The following is a 20,503-nucleotide window of genomic DNA, read 5'->3' as shown; positions in this document are numbered from 1 at the left end:
GGGAAGCAAATGTACACATTGCTATATTTAAAATGGATAACCAACAAGAACCTATTGTATAGCACATGGAACTCTGCTCAATGTTATGTGTCAGCCTGGATGGGAACGAGATTTGGGATAAAAGGATACATGAATACGTATGGATTAGTCCCTTCACTGTTCATGTGAAACATGAACGTTAAGAACTTCATGTGATGTGTTGTTCCATCACAACATTGTTAATCAGCTATACTGCAATAAAAAAGTTTTTGATGTTAAAAAATAAAATTAAATTTAAAAAATCTAACTATAACAATTATTTCTTAAAAACCTCGTCTTACAGTTTGTTTGTTTGTTTTTCCCCTTATAAATGGAAACAAAGCACTCTGGATTTTCTAAAGCACTGGCTGGTAGATGAGTTAAAGACTACACAGAAATAGCAACCAATTTGTAAAACAAGAGTCTCAAATTAATCTCAGGAATACTGTATCTGTTTCATTTTTCGACGGAAACCATTATCCCTCTCCAAAAAAGTACTGTTCTTGAGCTTATATATACTTACTTAAAAAGGCAATCTATTTCAATTTTTAAATTATTTTATTGTTTTAAGAAATAATGAAAATAAATCAGTATACTTTTTCAGTTAATGATAGAAATAGTGAATGTTCTTTTAGAAGATAGAGATTTGTAAGGAGACAAATTACAATTCCTTCAGGTCCCTTGCTGCATCTATCTTTCAATGTCAGGAGGTAACTAGTTAACAATGTGGTGACCTTTCTATAAAAATTGCCTACAGAAAAAAAACTGTATTTTTCTTCCCTTCCCTTTTTTAATTTTACTTAAGTAACTTTCAGTCAGGTAGTATCACACTATACATATTGCTTGATACACTGATTTATTTTACTTATTAATTTAACAATATATGGTGGAAATCTTTTCATTTCAAGTTGAATCTCACATTTTTAACACCTGCATGGCATATACATATACACATAAAATGTTATTTAACTGGTCTTATGTTAAAAGGTACTTAGAATTGTCCAAGTGTTTTTGTATCATAATATTGTAAAGAAGTACAAACCTGTGTACTTGGCTATGATATTTTAGAAAAAATATAATTATCTAAATATATTTTATGGCATAGGTCTATAAATAAAATTTATAGGGGCGGGTAAATATATATGAAGTTTGCCAAATATCAACTAAATGTCCAAAAAGCTTAATATAAATGCACACTTCTATCAGCAGTACTTTCTTCTTTAAAAGTGCTGCTGCTACTGCTGTCATTTCAGTCTTTAAAACTACAGATTACCAATTGTTTTATATTTTGCCAGTGATAGACAAATAATGATATAACAATCATCCTTATTTTAATTTTCACTATTTTATTTATACAATGAAATATATTGTCATATGTTTATTAATCCTCTACGTATATTTCATTTGTGAACTACTTTCTCACATTTACAGTTTGTTATTGCAAAACTTTTTTGCATAGCAAGAAAATTGAAATTTTGTCCTTTGTGTTTTTCTCATTTGCTGTTTGGTTTCAGATATTTGCTGTGCATATATATTTCATTTTCATACAGCAAACCATCTATCTTTTCATTTCAGATTTAACAGTTTCATAATCCAAGACTGTGAACATAATCAGTACATTATTGCAAGATAGTCAAATGTTTAATTGGAATAAGTCAAGGCTTCTTTTAAAAGCACATGACTGAAATTCCAAAATTAAGTGTTTACCAACCAATTACTAAGTTGATATTCACATAAGAGAATTAATTATAGAGATAAACACATGATACCATTACATTTTAATTGATGGTTGATTAACTCAGTGTGTACATACATAAAAATATATTTAAAGAAATACATTCAACTTTTCTTATGACTTTTACATTAAGTATGAAACCTGAAAAGCAAAGAAGAGAGGAGAGAAACAAGAAAGTGTAAAAAGAATTGTAATGGAGAAATGAGATTTTATTACTATAAACATTTTCACTTGAAACTTAGAGAAAATACTGATTTGTTTTATGAAACCATAACTCATTTCTAAATTGAGACTGACATTAGTTTTTATCTCAATACTACTTTGGAAAACCCATAAGCACCCCCAAAGACCCCATGTATAACTTCCAAGTAAGTAAGTCACTCAAGCCACACTGTACAGTTAATTCCATTCTTTACACTCAGCATCTTTCTTATTTCATCCTCCGTCACCTTTAAAGACAGAGAGACAGATACACACAAACAAACACACACACACAAATCTAGCACAGCCACAGCACTGATCAAAGAGAATGAACATAGAGATTGGAGGTAACATTATTTTTAAAGTTTGGTTTTGAGTCAATATTTGACAGGGTAGTCTCACAACAGACACTGAATTTCTAAAAAGTGCATTTCTATGGTTTGTATTATAAAATATAAATATATATATAATTTAGAAATTAGATACCTATTTTTAAACCTGAAGTTCTTTTTAATACTGAGATTCTTTCAAGGAAAAAGACATTTTCATTAATGTATATAGTATTTTAATTAATAAAATCACTGAACAATAAAAATGCTCCAATTTTGGAATCTAGTTTCATAACTTTGATCAGTTAAAATAGAATAATAGAAAATTTTTGCTTGTTTATTTACAAAACGTTCTTGAAATCTGAATTTTTCAGAATGTTTTACAGTAAACGCTTGAGCATTTGCTACAAGATAATTTTTTTCTTAACTTTGGTATAACTATTTAAAAAATCACATCGAAACTGTTTCCAAACATTGAGTTGATCTTGCTATGTTTTGTTAACCTAACCAATTAAATCAAATTGTTTAAAACAAGTTAATTTAATAAAGAAAAGCAAATAAGCAAATCATACAGTCAAAGCATTTGTCTAAGTGGACAATTTGACTGATTAAACTCATCAGTCAATTTTACTAAAGCAAGCACACACACAGACATAGCTTTATCTGTCTTTAACTGTCAAAATATGATATAGAACCAGACACTAAAAAATGCAAAGAGAGCTAACATGTGGAGGACCAGTTTCCCATGTATCTCTTTTAACCCTATGAGAATTATTCAAAAGTTACAGATATGAACATTTTTACAAGGCTTCACGGTTGATTTGTGGATGCTTTCTTCTAGGTAACATACAATGCATTTGTATCAATAACTCAGTGATAAATTACATTCCTAAATGTGGATGCTTTGTTTAAAGGAATGTATCACTGGAAACTATTTTATAACATTATCTGATTAGCTACTTAAATTACTTCTAATTATGTTGCTAAATGCTTTAATCAGCAAGCAATTCAAATGTAAAAATAAAATGCTTAAGTGAAAAGTTTTTATTTTCATCATTTTGTCTTGCTTTCCATTCACTTATCATGATAACAATGGAGAGACTTTGGTTACTATACAAAGATAGCATGACATGGAAAATGTCATAGTATTTTCATAGTATATTTACTGCATTTAGCCAGTGAAATCATCTACCATATTTTTAATCAGGATATATTGTACTGGGCATTGTGAAGCGGCTATGGAAAAATAATATGGGGCAAAGAAGACACATTCTTGAGCTCCATCCCACTTTCTTACCATGACTTACTCTGCAGTAATGAGTGTTATCTATTATGTATGTGATGGACAGACTTTGAGGGAATAAATTGGAAAAACTAAACATGAAACCTGGTAGACTTCTGATAGGATACTACAGTTTGGGACTACCCACTGACCATGGGACAAAATGAACTTCTCTGCTACCAATGGCCAGAACCTCAGAAAGTGCCCAAGTTCTATGTGAAAAACATCCTTAATTAATAGTGCTCCTAACCAGGGATTAAACAATAAGAAAATTAGACGCCTCCCCCCCCAAAATAAGATAAAATAAAATAAAATTAGATCCCAGTTTTTGCTCACTCGGTTCAGCACAAACCACTCTGATTCTTCATTTTCTGAGACTTTGGCCACTCTGCTATTGAAACTTCTTATTGCTTTCCTATCATAATGCTGGGTTGATGATATTTGACTCAAAATACTTTAAATTCTTGGTGAGTTTTGGGTAACTAAATATACCAATCTAAAGATTGCCTGGGCAGAACGGGGTCAGGGGTCGGGGGCACTGGGGAGGTGGTTGGTGAGGCTGGAAACTGGGTGCTAAAAGCTAATGACCACAGCAGAGTTAATTGCTTCCACCTGGACTCAAGAACAGGGATCAGAGCCTTGCTAGAATAACTTTAGAGCTTTATAGAGGGGAACACTCAAAGAAGGGGGTGGAACTTGAAACACAGGATTTCAGGACATAAGATAGCAACTAAGTAAAAGACTAAACAGATTAAGAGGAAAGCGATCAGTTAGTTGGTTGAGGGCATTAATCTAGTATAATTAATTAAGTCTTTAAACACATTGAATTTAAGTGTCATGATAATACTCAGGAATGTTTAATTCTCATTTGGATTCATGAGTCTAGAATTCAAGAATAGAATATAGGCTAAAACCATGGTAATGACACAAAATAGCTTGAGGAGTACATATAGAGTAGAAGAGGATAAATGCAGAAGTTGGAGTATCAGTGGCCGCAGAAGACACATAGATGAGTGTATTGATTAGATGCTGGATATCTATAACATAGAGAAAAGCACTATTTATCTACTTAAAGATTTTGACTAACAGGACTAATATACCTGCCACTATAACTTGGCTTCAGGACAGATGAATCAAGTATGTGTGACTACATGCATGCTCAGTCACTTCAGTCGCAACGGACTCTTTGTGACCCCATGAACTATAGCCTACCCGTCTCCTTGTGCATGGAGTTTTCTAGAAAAGAAATATTGGAGCAGGTTGCCGTTTCCTTCTCCAGGGAATTTTCCCAACCCAGGGACTGAACCTGTGTCTTTGTGTCCCCTGCATTGGCAGGCAGATTCTCTCCTGTACCACCTGAGAAGCATATTATCCCATGTATTAAACAAAATTAAATTTACTAAGAAAAAATTAAGCATAGAGAGGAAAATGCGTATTAGAAGGATATTTGCAGTAATAAAGATAAAATGGTTGCTTTAAATGGGTAATGACAGATAATATATCTTTGTTTAGGGACAAAAAAAAATTACATGACTAATGATTGGTTGAACATGAAGGGTAAAAGTGAGGGTGACAAGGATGACAGCCAGGTTTCTGGAAGAAGCAAGTTAGAGTACAGTGCCATGAACAAAATCTATTAGGAAGTTGAAAAGGTCATGATTTAGAAAAGAGATCTTTATAAATTTGAGAATCGTAAAGTAGTACTTAAAACCAAAGCAGTAAATAAAAACAACCCAGAAGAGGTAGAACAGATTTTACTAAAGAGGTCTATATGGCAGTTTTTAAATATGTTCATAATTCTTTGCTACTTCTCCAGTTTCATCGTCCTTACCCTGAATGTGTGCTTTACTTAGTTCGGTTCAGTTCAGTTCAGTCGCTCAGTTGTGTCCAGCTCTCTGTGACCCCATGAGGCACAGCATGCCAGGCCTCCCTGTCCATCACCAACTTCTGGAGTCCACCCAAACCCATGCCCACTGAGTCGGTGATGCCATCCAACCATCTTATCCTCTGTAGTAATACACTTCAAATGAACATAGCTTGATAGACACAAGAGTGTACACTTTCCAAGAAGAGTTCATTAACAAGACACTGCAGCTTTAACCTCTGTCTTGAACCACTCACTTTGTACAAAGGTAGTTACCAAATCTTGAAACCATTCAAGCAGCCCCAAGGAGATGTCCAGAAAAGGAAGTGCACACTATGCTGACAGCTAGAATGAACTCGTAAGGCAGGTGAGTGAGGAATCTTGGAGGCTGACCTTTCAGCCACCAGAAAGAAGAACTATAAACCCATGAGAGACTGAACCAGAAACAGCAAATGCAAACTAAGCTACTTCCAGATACCTAACCTAAAGAAACCATAGAAAATAATAAATGTTTATTCTTTTAAGCCAGTAATTTTGGAGCTATTAATAAAAGAGTGTAGAAGCAAGTCCGAAGGAATACTTAAAGAGTGGATATTGAAACTGTTGGACGATATTAAAGAATTACCAAATCAATAAAAGAAAAATACTATGAATGACCCACACAGTCTAATATTACCATCCCTTTGCTTAAACATAGTTCAGGCAATTAATTTTTTAAAATACAACTATATATATAATTGTATTTTATTATCCAATTTATCATACACATATTTTTATATTATTTATGATACATAAATAATCAATTTTTGGAACCAAATACAGATTACTAATAGGTGTTAATTTTCTTCCTCTGTATTCCAATGATAATAAAAGAGAAAAAAAAAGATGTTATTTTGGAAACTTTAAAATAAAAAATCTATATATATATAGATCTCTTTCCTTAAGAGAAAGAAGTAAATTAAACCATTTATAAGTCAAAGCTAATGATTTTAAAGGATTTTAATTATAAAGAATACTAACATATCTGGGAGTGGGCTACTTTCTACCATAAATTATCAGTAATGCCTTTTATTTCATTACTTAAATGCTGCCAAAGGCAAATATTTCCAATTCTAAGTTTCAACAGAGCCTATAACATAATGTTCTTAAATACATGTAGTTTCTCTGTGTTGTTTTACATGCCAACATATTTATCCAAATTTTTTAAAATGTGCTCTGAAGATCTAGTCTGAAATGTTTGGCTGCAAAAATAATATTGGAAACCCAGTGAAATATCAACCTATCGTCTACTTTATATAAAAGGACATCTACTACCAGCAAGCATCCAATACACTGAATTTCAACAAGTCTACTTCAATAAAGAATACATATCATTTAAATACTTTAGTATTTAATTAAGTGTAACAGTGACAATTAAAACTGACATCATAAAGAAATAACCAAAGCCAATTATGGTCTGAGGTTAAAACAAAAGCATGAAATTTACAATTCTGAAATTACTCCTGTAATTTCTAAAGTATTCTAAAGAGATTAATATCATGAAACAATTAATGCAAAGCTATCCTTTTGAATTATCAAGCTTCAACATGAGAGTAACACTAATCATTCTTTTTAAAAATACATATACAAATTGGTGACCTTTAAGTGAAATTATCCACATGGAGGTTGCCTAAAAAATGTATGAAGTATCTGAATAAATGAATTCATATCTACTTGTTATAAGTTTCAACATTTAATAAAATTATATTCAACATTCCTTCCAATTATATTCATGAGGGATAAAATGTCTAAAACTGTGTCAAATTTTACATATCACAATTATCCCAGTCTTTTTCTAAATGTCAAAAACACCAACCTGGCTGTTCAAAATGTTCTTAAGACTAAAAATTATAATTTCAAGATAAACAAGAGTCTACTAAAAAAAAATATACAGTTCAAAAGATTTTAAAAGATATGCCAATTTAATTTGAAATGTATGTTTATCAGTTATAAGGTGGCTGTGAACAGACGACTCACTGGAAAAGTCCCAGTTGCTAGGAAAGCTAGAGGATAGAAGGAGAAGAGGGTGTAAGAGGCTGAGACAGCTGGACGGCATCACCAATGCAATGGACATGAACTTGGGAAAACTCTGAGAGATGCTGAAGGACAGGGAGGCCTGGTATGCTGCAGTCAATGGGGTTGCAAAGAATTGGACATGACTGGGCAAACTGAACAACAACAAGGCGGCTGCTGGGTGTTACTAAACATAAGACATGGATACTGTTTAAATTCTCCATCCACATGGGTGATTATCTCAGGCCTAGCAATGGTCTTCTACAGATTGGGATTCCAAAAGTCTGGCAAAAAGACCTTCAGAGCGATCATATGAAATCAAGAAAATGACAGACATTTGTACGTGATGGTTAATTGTTTGTGTCAATGTGACTGGGCAAAGGGATGCTCCAGGTAGCTGCTCAAACAGTATTTCTGAGAGTATCTTTAGGGCCTCTCTCGTAAAGATTAACAGACTTTAGCATTTGATTCTGAAGACTAATCACTGTCACCAATTTAAGGTGGGCTGTTGAGGGTCTGAATACAACAAAAATGGAGAAGTATAAATTTTCTCTCTGCATGAGCTGGAATAAGTATCTTACACCCTCTAACATTGGTCACAGGCCCTCAGACACAGGCCAGGATATATATCAATGACCCTCTGATTTTCAGGTTTCCAAGCATGGACTGGAACTGTATCACTGCATTTCCCAGGCTGCCAGATTGCAAACCAGCAAATCATGGGATTTCTCAGCCTTCATAATTGTGTGAGTCAATCCCTCACACAATTAATAGATCTGATCTCTTAATAGACAGATAAACATAGATACAGATAATAGAGATAGACTTGATATAAAGATAATATGGATAATGTGATATGTGAAATATGACAGCTTAGAAATTTCATTCTTCATGAATATAACTGGAAAACAATCTAGAGAGACCTAATGATGTGAGTGTGGCAAAATCCCCAAAGCCAAAAGACAGTATCCATGATTACTAAAACCAAAGGTTACAGAATAATGACAAGATCCGATGGGTAAAACTTCATAGCAGGAGAGAGCAGACAGACAGATGGTCCAGAGCAAAAGAACTGAGAATCTTCCTAAGTGTTTCCTGCCATTCTGGAAGTTTATAGTTGATAAGAAAATGCACAACCTATGAAAAGTTTAACCAAACCAAAATACAAGGAAAATGGGAAACAAACGCAAAGTGACAAAGCAATAAACATGTCTGGGTGCTTAAGATAGATTTTTTAAGGAAGCAAACATGAGATATCCTTTAAAGATGAAATAATATATGAATATAGGAGAAAAGAGAATATAATATTCCAGGCAGAAGTTAGGAGCAAAGAAAGATATATTCAACATTCTGAGTAATGATCTCAGGAGATGCCTGTACCGCCTTGTACATTACAGCATATTTTCAATAGTCAAAAATTGGAAACAGTATAATTATATTACAATGTACAAAATGATGGATGGATGAAAAGAGCAGATGTGGTATATGTACACAATGGAATATCATTCAGTCAGGTGAAAAAAGGAAATCACATCATTTGCAAAACTGACAGACCTTGAGGACATTATGCTAAGTAAGGAAGGTCAGAAAAGAGAAAGTCAACTACTGTATAATACAGATTAAGGATACACAGAAGAACTATACAAAAAAGATCATAATGACCAAGATAACCACGATGGTGTGAGCACTCACCTAGAGACAGATATCCTGGAATGAGAAGTCAAGTGGTCTGTAGAGGTCGAACAAATCTCGTGGAGGTGATGGAATTCGAGTTAAGCTATTTCAAATTCTAAAACATGATGCTGTGAAAGTGCTGCACTCAATCTGCCAGTAAATTTGGAAAATTTAGCAGTGGCCACAGCACTGGAAAAGGTCAGTTTTCATTTCAATCCCAAAGAAAGGCAAAGCCAAAGAATGTTCAAACTATCACATAATTGTACTCATCTCACACACTAGGCAAAGTAATGTTCATAATTTACAAGTTAGGCTTCAACAGTACATGAACCAAGAACTTCCAGATGTTCAGGCTGGATTCAGAAGGGGCAAAGGAACCATAGATCAAACTGCCAACATTGTTGGATCATTAAAAAAGCAACAGAGTTCCAGAAAAACAACTACTTGTGCTTTATTGACTACACCAAAGCCTTTGACTGTGTAGATCACAACAATCTGTCAAAAATTCTTAAAGAGATGGGAATATCAGACTACCTTACCAGCCTCCTGAGAAATCTGTATGCAGGTCAAGATGCAACAGTTAGACCTGGACATGAACAATGGTCTGGTTCCAAACTGGGAAAGGAATACATCAAGTTGGTATAGTGTCACCCTGCTTATTTAACTGATATGAAGAGTACATCATTCGAAATACTGGGCTGGATGAAGTACAAGCTGGAATGAAAATGGCCAGGAGAAATATCAATAATCTCAGATATGCAAATGACACCACCCTTATGACAGAAAATGAAGAGAAACTAAAGAGCCTCTTGATGCAAGTGAAAGAGAAGAGTGAAAACACTGGCTTAAAGCTCAGCATTCAGCAAACAAAGGTCATGGCATCTGGTGCCATCATTTCATGGCAAACAGATGAGGAGACAATGGAGACAGTGAGAGACTTTATTTTCTTGGGCTCCAAAATCATTGAAGATGGTGACTGCAGCCTTGAAATTTAAAAAAAAAAAAAATGTTTCGTCATTGGAAGAAAGCTATGACAAACCTAGACAGTGTATTAAAAAGTACAGACATTACTTTGCTGACAAAGGTCCATATAGTCAAAGCTACGGTTTTTCCAGTAATCATGTATGGATGTAAAAGTTGGACCCTAAAGAAAGCAGAGCTCTGAAAAATTGATGCTTTTGAACTTTGGTGTTGCAGAAGACTCTTGAGTCTCTTGGACTTCAAGAAGATTAAACCAGTCAATCCTAAAGGAAATCAGTACTGAATATTCATTGGAGGGACTGATGCTGAAGCTGAAACTCCAATACTTTGGCCACCTGATGTAAAGAAGTGACTGGTAGGAAAAAACCCTGATGTCGGGAAAGACTGAAGGCAGGAGGAGAAGCGGATGACAGGATGATATGGTTGGAATGCATCACCAACTCAATGGACAGTAATTTGGGTAAGCTATGGGAGTTGGTGATGGACAGGAAAGTCTTGCTTGCTGCAGTCCATGTGGTCACAAAGAGTCAGACACTACTGAGTGACTTAACTGAACTGATATATGGAATCTAAAATGCCAAACTGATAGAAACAGAGAATGGATTAGTGGTCTCTGGGGGCTAGAGTTAAGGAAAGGGAGATATATTTTCAAAGGGTTTAAATTTCTAGTATTTATAAGATGGATAAATTCTGAAAATCTAATGTACAGCATGGTGAGTACAATTAACAGAACTGTATTATATACTTGAAATTTGCTGAGTGTAGACTTTAAATGTTCCCATTACAAAAAACAAATCACAATTATATGAGATGATGAAGGTATTACCTAACTCTATTATGGTAATCACTTCACAAAATACATGTGTATGAAATCAACATATTGTATACCTTAAACAAACATAATGTTATCAACTCTATCTCAAATGTGGGAAAGAGAAGATATATTCACAAGAGGGTCAGTAGATGGCAGAAAGAACTAAAGAGTAGTTAACTCAGAAAGAGTCTTGAAATCAGATTCAGAATATAGTCCAAATCATATAGGATATTAAGAAGAGGTGGCAAGAATACACAGAACTGTACAAAAAAGATGTCAGAACACAGATAATCATGATGGTGTGATCACTCATCTAGAGCCAGACATCCTGGAATGGGAAGTCAAGTGGGCCTTAGGAAGCATCACTAAAAACAAAGCTAGTGGCGGTGATGGAATATCAGTTAAGCTATTTCAAATACTGAAAGATGACACTATGAAAGTGCTGCACTCAATATGCCAGCAATTTTGGAAAACTCAGCAGTGGCCACAGGACTGGAAAAGGTCAGTTTTCATTCCAATCCCAAAGAAAGGCAATGCAAAAGAATGCTCAAACTACTGCACTCATCTCACACACTAGTAAAGTAATGCTTAAAATTCTCCCAGCTAGGCTTCTGCAATATGTGAACCGTGAATTTCCAGATTTTCAAGCTCGTTTTAGAAAAGGTAGAGGAATCAGAGATCAAATTGTCAGCATCTGCTGGATCATGGAAAAAGCAAGCGAGTTCCAGAAAAACATCTATTTCTGCTTTATTGACTATGCCAAAGCCTTTGACTGTGTGGATCACAATAAACTGTGGAAAATTCTGAAAGAAATGGGAATACCAGACCACCTGACCTGCCTCTTGAAAAACCTGTGTGCAGGTCAGGAAGCAACAATTAGAACTGGACATGGAACAACAGACTGGTTCCAAATAGGAAAAGGAGTACGTCAAGGCTGTATAGTGTCACCTTGCTAATTTAACTTATATGCAGAGTACATCAAGAGAAATGCTGGGCTGGAGGAAGCCCAGCTGGAATCAAGATTGCCGGGAGAAATATCAATAACCTCAGTTATGCAGATGACACCACTCTTATGGCAGAAAGTGAATTAGAACTAAAGAGCCATTTGATGAAAGTGAAAGAGGAAAGTAAAAAGTTGGCTTAAAGCTCAACATTCAGAAAACTAAGATCATGGCATCCGGTCCCATCACTTCATGGCAAATAGATGGAGAAACAGTGGAAACAGTGGCTGACTTTATTTTTCTGAGCTCCAAAATCACTGCAGATGGTGATTGCAGCCATAAAATTAAAAGACGCTTATACCTTGGAAGGAAAGTTATGATCAACCTAGACAGCTTGTCTCTGTTAAGACCAACCTAGACAGCATGTCTTTTTAATAAAAGCAGAGACATTACTTTGCCAGCAAAGGTCCATCTAGTCAAGGCTATGGTTTTTCCAGTGGTCATGTATGGATGTGAGAGTTGGACTGTGAAGTAAGCTGAGCACTGAAGAGATGATGCTTTTGAATTATGGTGTTGGAGAAGACTCTTGTGAGTCCCTTGGACTGCAAGGAGATCATCCTAAAGGAGACCAGTCGTGGGTGTTTATTGGAAGGACTGATGTTGAAGCTGAAGCTCCAATACTTTGGCCACCTAATGCAAAGAGCTGACTCACTGAAAAGACCCTGATGCTGGGAAAGATTGAGGGCAAGAGAAGAAGGGGACGACAGAGGATGAGATGGTTGGATGGCATCATTCACTCGATGGACATGGGTTTGGTTGAACTCCGGGAGTTAGTGATGGACTGGGAGGCCTGGTGTGCTGTGCTTCATGGGGTTGCAAAGAGTCAGACACGACTGAGCAACTTAATTGAACTGATATAGGGTAGTGGAAAATTACAGCCTAAAAGAATAACATAATATCAATTAAATTAATCCTAAAAGCCCTAGCCAAAAGATTATTCAAAAAGAACAGAGTGAAAAATAACAGTCTAGAAATTGATGAAACAAATATTGCAATAAGCTATAAGATCGTATGATGATGGTAAGCTGATATATATCAGGTGCTTTGAAAGTATCATTTTATTTTCTTATGTATCATTGTATTTCAAACTCCAAACTATAAAGCTTGTCAACGTCATCATCCCTATTTGGTGTACACAAAGAAACTATGTGTTAGTTGCTCAGTTATGTCTGACTCTTTGTGACCCCATGGACTGTCGCCCACCAGGCTCCTTTGTCCCTGGGATTCTCCAGGCAAATGGTTTAGTCTAAAATTGCAAGAATGAGAGGATTTAACTAGAAAGTCATATAGGAAAAAAGATGCAATGACTCTCTTCGTATGTTTCACAGAGAAAAAAGGAAGGGGGGATTATGTCAGGAGATACATAAGGCGATGTGACAATATCACACTAGTTATTAATAAAATAAAATTTATGGATTGCCATTTCTTTAGTGAAATTGAGCCTAATGTCTGAATCAAAATGCAAGTTATTATTCCACTTACTGTGTCTGACAGAGCCTTTTTTTAATAGCACAAAATATAACAGTATACTATTATTATTTCAAGAATCTTAAAATTTCTTTCTAACATTCAATACATTTCAATATTATATCACAAAAACTAATATGAAAATTTCCTTTGTGTGAAAATCTACTGTGGTAAGATGGAAAATCACTGATTTTAAAATAAGGCATTAATTTTCAAATGCAATTATATTTTTACTACAGTATATAAATAAATGTTTTTCTTTACTGCAAATCACCAAGTTTAAAATATATGTTTGTCTTGTCATACACCAGAGAAAATCTGCAGTCATACAGATTTTAATAAGAAATATACAGGAAATTTAGAGAAGGATAAATATCAGTTTTGAACAAAGAGTGATGTCACAGGTTAAGACCAAATGATGTTTAATTGTAAAGGGAATTACAATTCACTATTTCTAAACAGTGAATTAACTCTCAAATGCACTGCAAATACCATTCAGAAAGACACAAGGAGCACCTACTCAGATTTTTCCCCTCCTCCAAATTTCCCATAAACACAGTATATTTACTTGAAAGGATAAAGAGCTTTCAGTGGCTTATATGTTTTTGTTTTGTTTTATCCTTAAGGAAAGCAATGCTAAGACATCTCTTTCTAATTCAGCAGCACAAATCTTCAACAGATAAGACCTTGTAATATCCTCTTTGGTAATCTTCAGTATCGAAAAACATATAGAACAATATTTATAATTTCTTTATCCACAAGATTTACAACAGCTTTCACATATATAAACTTGCCCGATCAGTGCTGAGCATTAGTGTCTGTGTAATACACCTGAGATTAGAACAAAAAATCTAATCAAGAAGAGCCTGAAAATCTACATGTTCATTGGATTTTTAGCCCACGTTTCCTACCACCTGTTTACAGAAGCTAACAAATGTTGCAAATAGACAATGCTGTTTGCAAAATGAATTATTCTTTATTCCCAGTGAATATTTTATTAACAATTCTTTCAAATGAATACATTTCATTAAGAAGTTGACTAAACACTAAATACTGAATGTAAATCCTAGTTTTAAATACAGTGAAATCAATACTTAGTGATATCAGTAAATAAGGAATGTACTAACAAAACCTATAAGCCTATGAAAGTTCAGATATTTGCTAAACATGCAAACTGTAGGATTAGGAAGAATAGTAACGTGCTTTTTCGTAAATACTGATGATGATTTCATCTCCAAATTAGGAAAAACAAGGAATCAGAATGTGGAAAAAAAATCTAGCTAAAATGAAACTCTAAATCTTAAGCAAAGCAACATACAAACAAAAATCCCAAGCACACGTTGAATAATTCTGAACATTAGGGAAGATCTTTTGAGTGAAAATGAAATACATGGGGCTGGGTCAGAAGTGAACTTTCACCTCTCCCCAACTTTGAGGCAAAGCCACCAGAAGGATTCTGAATAGATTTTTCTCTTTTCTCTAACAATAATAAATACAACAAAAATATTCTGAAGGCAGAAACTCACCTCACACACTTAAGTTTCAAAATTCTTATGAACTGATTTCAAAAACCACATTTTAAAAAATCACAGGATACAGGTGATAAAGGCTATACCAAAGAATATTGTATATTTGGATAAAAATTGTATATGTGTCATGAAATTATATAAGACATGTCCAGCATTCTATTTTATTTGTTCAGCTCAACCTCAAAATACATTATTGAGGTTAATAAAATTTTCCCACCTATAAAAAAAGTTAATACAAAGTATTTATGTATTTTCAGGACCACACAGCAACTTTTTTGAAATAGATTAAAACCAAAGAAATAAAGTTCTAAACATCCACCTTGCTGCTGCTGCTACTTCTAAGTCACTTCAGTCGTGTCCGACTCTGTGCGACCCCATAAATAGCAGCCCACCAGACTCCCCCATCCCTGGGATTCTCCAGGCAAGAACACTGGAGTGAGTTGCCATTTCCTTCTCTAGTGTATGAAAGTGAAAGGTGAAAGTGAAGTCATTCAGTCCCGTCCGACTCTTAGTGACCCATAGACTGCAGCCTACCAGGCTCCTCCACCCATGGGATTTTCCAGGCAAGAGTACTGGAGTGGGGTGCCATTGCCTTCTTTGAGCATCCACCTTGATGGTTCCTCAAATTATTAAACAAGAAAGCTGTGAAATAAAAACTGTCAAGGTGATGGTTGAGAAATACATATTGTGACATGCTTAAAAGATAAATATCAATCAGTGATTAATTTCATCTATTCATTCAACAAAAATAAATTGATCGTTAAAGGAAGTGTCCAACACTGTTCCAGGTTGTGGGTATTCAATGGTCAATAAAACACTGATTCATGACCTTATGGAATTTATAACATAAATGGAAGAAAGGAATACACATTAAGAACAATTAAATATGCAAGTGGTTAACTAACCCCCAGATAATCATGAGGACTATGGAAGAAAAAAGAAATGTAAAAAAATGATACTTTGAGAAAACACAGCATAGTTTCACCAACTGAAGCCTGAACAAATGTCTGTCTCTAGTTTATCCAAGGAAGTTGAGAGTGTTTAAAATGATTTTAAGAAGATTGTTTTTAAAGTTACTAAAACTTATAGAGCTCAATGTTATTTAAAATAATTTCATTAAGTCTTGCTCAAGTTCTTATTAGAGGAAGCTTTCAAAAATGTATTGTTATAAACAGACATCGACTTTAATCAATAAGTTGTTGAAGAACAGAGCAAAAAGGATGATTATGTTCATAATTGGCTTTCTGTGATTCATGCCAAAAAAAATGAAGGGATAAACTGCAATATTGACCCCACTTCAATCAAACCATGTCATTTTACAAGTATGTTTAAACAAACTTGATAGAAATACTGACATTTGTAAACAAATGATTTTCAGATCTTTGATTTAATTTGCAAAGAATATAATACCTAATAATACTAGATCTCAATGCCTAGTACTATGCCTTAGCACATATTACTGAATAAGTGTCTTTCTATTGCTGATTTTCTGCACTAATGAACAACTGTTATTTTGGTCCTACAGCTTTGCTCAGATGACCTATAAATCTTATTTCAGAAATATACTAAGAATTTGTCACAGAAACCCTGAACTTTTGGCAAAAAATGATCATTTACATAAAGATGCCTGGAGATTCGAATTGTCAAAGGCATTTCTTTATTTCAATGGTCTCAAAGAAGAGGTCATATCACAGAACGGGGCCTTGAGAATACATGCAGTTTTCACATATGTAATAATCTTTGCCATATTTAACTTCACATGACCCAAATTAATGCAGTGTTATTTAGGAGGGAAATTGTGAAATAAGTGACATTTTTATAAATGATAAATTGCTGGTGTGTTATTTAATTTGTAGTATTTTGAGATACTACATTGCCATGAATATCATGTCACATGCTTTTGGTTTTCTAAGATAGGGAAATGTATTTTTAAAAGTATAACTAAAAAGGGATTCATCTGTAGTCCCTTAGATAATTCACAGTCTCATAAATTGTTCTTTTTAAAAACATAAGCATTTAAATCACATTTGTTTTCTCACATTACAATATTTGGATAAACGAATTTTAACTATTAAGTCTAAGGACAAACTGGGCTATAAATTGGTCTACAAGATAAAACAGAAGACCAAGTGAGGCTGAATTAAAAGTGGTCTTCACTGAAGCAAAAAAGTAACACAAGTAAGAATGACTGCACAGATAGTATTCATGAAGAGCCGAAGTATCTTTTCTTCAATATTTGTGGTCCCCTGATCAGTTACTGTAGAGAAAATATAAGCCTACTGGAATAATATTTGCACTTTTTAAAAAGTGGTGAATTGCATAATTATAGTGTTTTCTATGGTTTACGGGTCTGTTTACCATAACACTAAATCGATTAAAGCAAGTTTTGCCAAGAAAAAGGATTTAAAACAAGCCAAAAATTTTTTTGAAAACTCTCTAACAAATATTATTAAAATATTCAAAAACACTCAAACTCTTCACTTGGGAAACATCATCTGATGTGAACATCTTATTATTATTTGTAAGCTAATACAATTTATTTATCTATCTACTCAGCCATTAATTCAACAAACAGCTGTTGATTTTTATTACATGCCAAGAAATAAGCTTTATTCTCTGTGAGATGAATATGAGTGTAATGAATATAAATGTCATGTTTCCTATCCAAAGCTATCTATTCATGAACAACCTTCTCAAACTTTTCAAGTAGTAGTCTTCTTCTGTATTAAATGAGGATAATAATTTGAATCTCCTTCATAGGAATTAAGTCAATTGTCAAGCATAGTGCCAGGAACATAATAAGGGCTTGATCAAAGTTATACATCTAGTAAATTTCAATACTGACTGAGTTTTAAGTGGATATGAGAATTATACACAAAATAATTCCTAGTAGATTAGATGGTATGAATAAAGCTGTAGAGCATCATCTTGGGGCCTGGGAGGTTTACACAGGCATCCAGTAAGACAGCTACCTGCTTCCATGCTGTCCCAAACTCTCATACTCCTCTTATCTGAGCCCACTAATTGCCTTGATGTCTACTATTTAGTACCTTATGTTTGTGGTCTCCACTTCAGTATAAATACCCTTTGGTTTTCACGCTTTTTTTTTTTTTAGATCATACTTATGTCCTTTTCTGTGTTTCCACTGTTTAATGATGGCTTTTGAGATAACCTTGATTTCAGAACCACTTTGATCAACCCTCTTCCATAATCCAGAGCCATAGCCTGTAGCCTCAGCAATTTCCATTACCACCCACTTCTCCAGTTGATTTAAATTGAAATTAACACAGAAATTAATTTAGGAAATGGCACGAGGTCTACTTATGCTATAGTTACAGGTATAAGGCAAGAAATAATACATGCTATTAGTGAAAATATATAATAATTTATGTTAAAGAGAGGTCTGGGTTTAATTTTTACTTCATTTAACAAATAATTACTGAGTTCCTACACACCGTCCAAAAAGCTGAAGCATAGCAGTAAACTAACAGAAAAAAAAAAAAAAAAAAAAAAAACCTCTAACCTCATGGAGCCTAACTTCTGATTGGGGGAGATAGAATATGAACCATAAATTTATGTTACATCCATTAATGGTAAGTATAATGGCAAAAAACGTAACAGACTGCAGTGTTTGATCCTGGCATTAATCTTTCTGATTACAGTGCAAGTGTCTGATGCTAAACTTTTGATTTTGAGGTGCCCATTTCAAAAGACAATCATCTTCAGTAAACATATTCCCCAGGTGTGTGACACAATCAGATAAGGAACCAGGCCACCCCCATCCATTAAGATCCCTCTTTTAGAAAACCCTTGGTAATCTAGAAAACTAACTGCTTGAGTGACCCTGCATCTCCTTTCCTGGACCCTAATTCCCACTTTTATAGTTCAACTTAGCCAATAAAGTGAACCCAGGGATACTAATAAAGGCTGAACCCCAGGTCCATGTTTGCCGTCTGTATCCTATAACCTTCCTGTGTGGCTCCTGCATGGGTGTGTGCCCTGGAGGACCTCTGAGCAATAAATTTTCTTCTTCAGAGTCCCTTGATGTTTTTGCTGAGTTTATTCCTCAGATAATAGAGAGAAGCACAAGGCCCTTCCAGCCATGAAAATGGCCCAGTGCCAGAAATGTCTGTGGGGCTAACTATAAATTACACATGTTCAAGTGAATGTCTCTGGTATTCCTAGTTGAGAGCATGACCATCAGTAGGCTTGAACCCAGGGATCACAGACTCTGAGGGATAAGGAGGTGTTTCAGATGTGAGGCATTGAGATCGTTGCATGAAGTCTCAATTTGGTCATAATTGCACATTAAGAAAAATAATCTGCTTGAGATGAGCAAGACAGATTTGAGAGAATTTACAGTGAAAAAATGGTAAAACAAACAAAAAACAAGATGCTAACTGTAATCATCCAGATAAGAAGAAATGACAATGATAATAAAGAAAAACAGAGCCTTGCAGGAAAAAAATCTATTTCTGCTTTATTGACTATGCCAAAGCCTTTGACTGTGTGGATCACAATAAACTGTGGATAATACTGAAAGAGATGTGAATACCAGACCACCTGACCTGCCTCTTGAGAAACCTATATGCAGGCCAGGAAGCAACAGTTAGAACTGGACATGGAACAACAGACTGGTTCCAAATAGGAAAAGGAGTACGTCAAGGCTGTAGATTGTCACCTTGCTTATTTAACTTCTATGCAGAGTACATCATGAGAAATGCTGGGCTGGGAGAAGCACAAGCTAGAATAAAGATTGTTGGGAGAAACATCAATAACCTCAGATATGTAGATGACACCACCCTTATGGCAGAAAGTGAAGAGGAACTAAAGAGCCTTTTGATGAAAGTTAAAGAGGAGAGTGAAAAAGTTGGCTTAAAGCTCAACATTTAGAAAACGAAGATCATGGCATTTGGTCCCATCATTTCATGGGAAATAGGTGGGGAAACAGGGGAAACAGTGTCAGATTTTATTTTGTGAGGCTCCAAAATCACTGCAGATGGTGATTGCAGCCATGAAATTAAAAGACGCTTACTCTTTGGAAGGAAAGTTATGACCAAACTAGATAGCATATTGAAAAGCAGAGACATTACTTTGCCAACAAAGGTCCGTCTATTCAAGGCTATGGTTTTCCCAGTGGTCATGTATGGATGTGAGAGTTGGACTGTGAAGAAGGCTGAGTGCCAAAGAATTCATGCTTTTGAACTGTGGTGTTGGAAAAGACTCTTGAGAGTCCCTTGGACTGCAAAGAGATCCAACCAGTCCATTCTAAAGGAGATCAGTCCTGGGTGTTCATTGGAAGGACTGATGCTAAAGCTGAAACTCCAGTACTTCGGCCACTTCATTCAAAGAGTTGACTCATTGGAAAAGACTCTGAAGCTGGGAGGGATTGGGGGCTGGAGGAGAAGGGGAGGCAGAGGATGAGATGGCTGGATGGCATCACCAACTAGACTGACATGAGTCTGGGTGAACTCTGGGAGTTGGTGATAGACAGAGAGGCCTGACGTGCTGTGATTCATGGGGTGGCAAAGAGTTGGACATGACTTAGCGACTGAA

At 34.9% G+C, this 20,503-nt stretch overlaps 1 protein-coding gene across 12 annotated transcripts in view; it reads right to left on the bottom strand.

Moving 5' to 3' along the window:
• The window catches only part of ADGRL3 (adhesion G protein-coupled receptor L3), a 936,369-nt gene that overhangs the window by 481,573 nt on the left and 434,293 nt on the right, over positions 1 to 20,503 (bottom strand). The window lies entirely within an intron of this gene.

Source organism: Ovis canadensis, chromosome 6 (assembly GCF_042477335.2).
Source record: "Ovis canadensis isolate MfBH-ARS-UI-01 breed Bighorn chromosome 6, ARS-UI_OviCan_v2, whole genome shotgun sequence".
Classification (NCBI taxonomy): domain Eukaryota; kingdom Metazoa; phylum Chordata; class Mammalia; order Artiodactyla; family Bovidae; genus Ovis; species Ovis canadensis.
The sequence above is the reverse complement of the archived record's forward strand: the minus strand, read 5'-3'. Positions and strand labels throughout refer to the sequence as shown.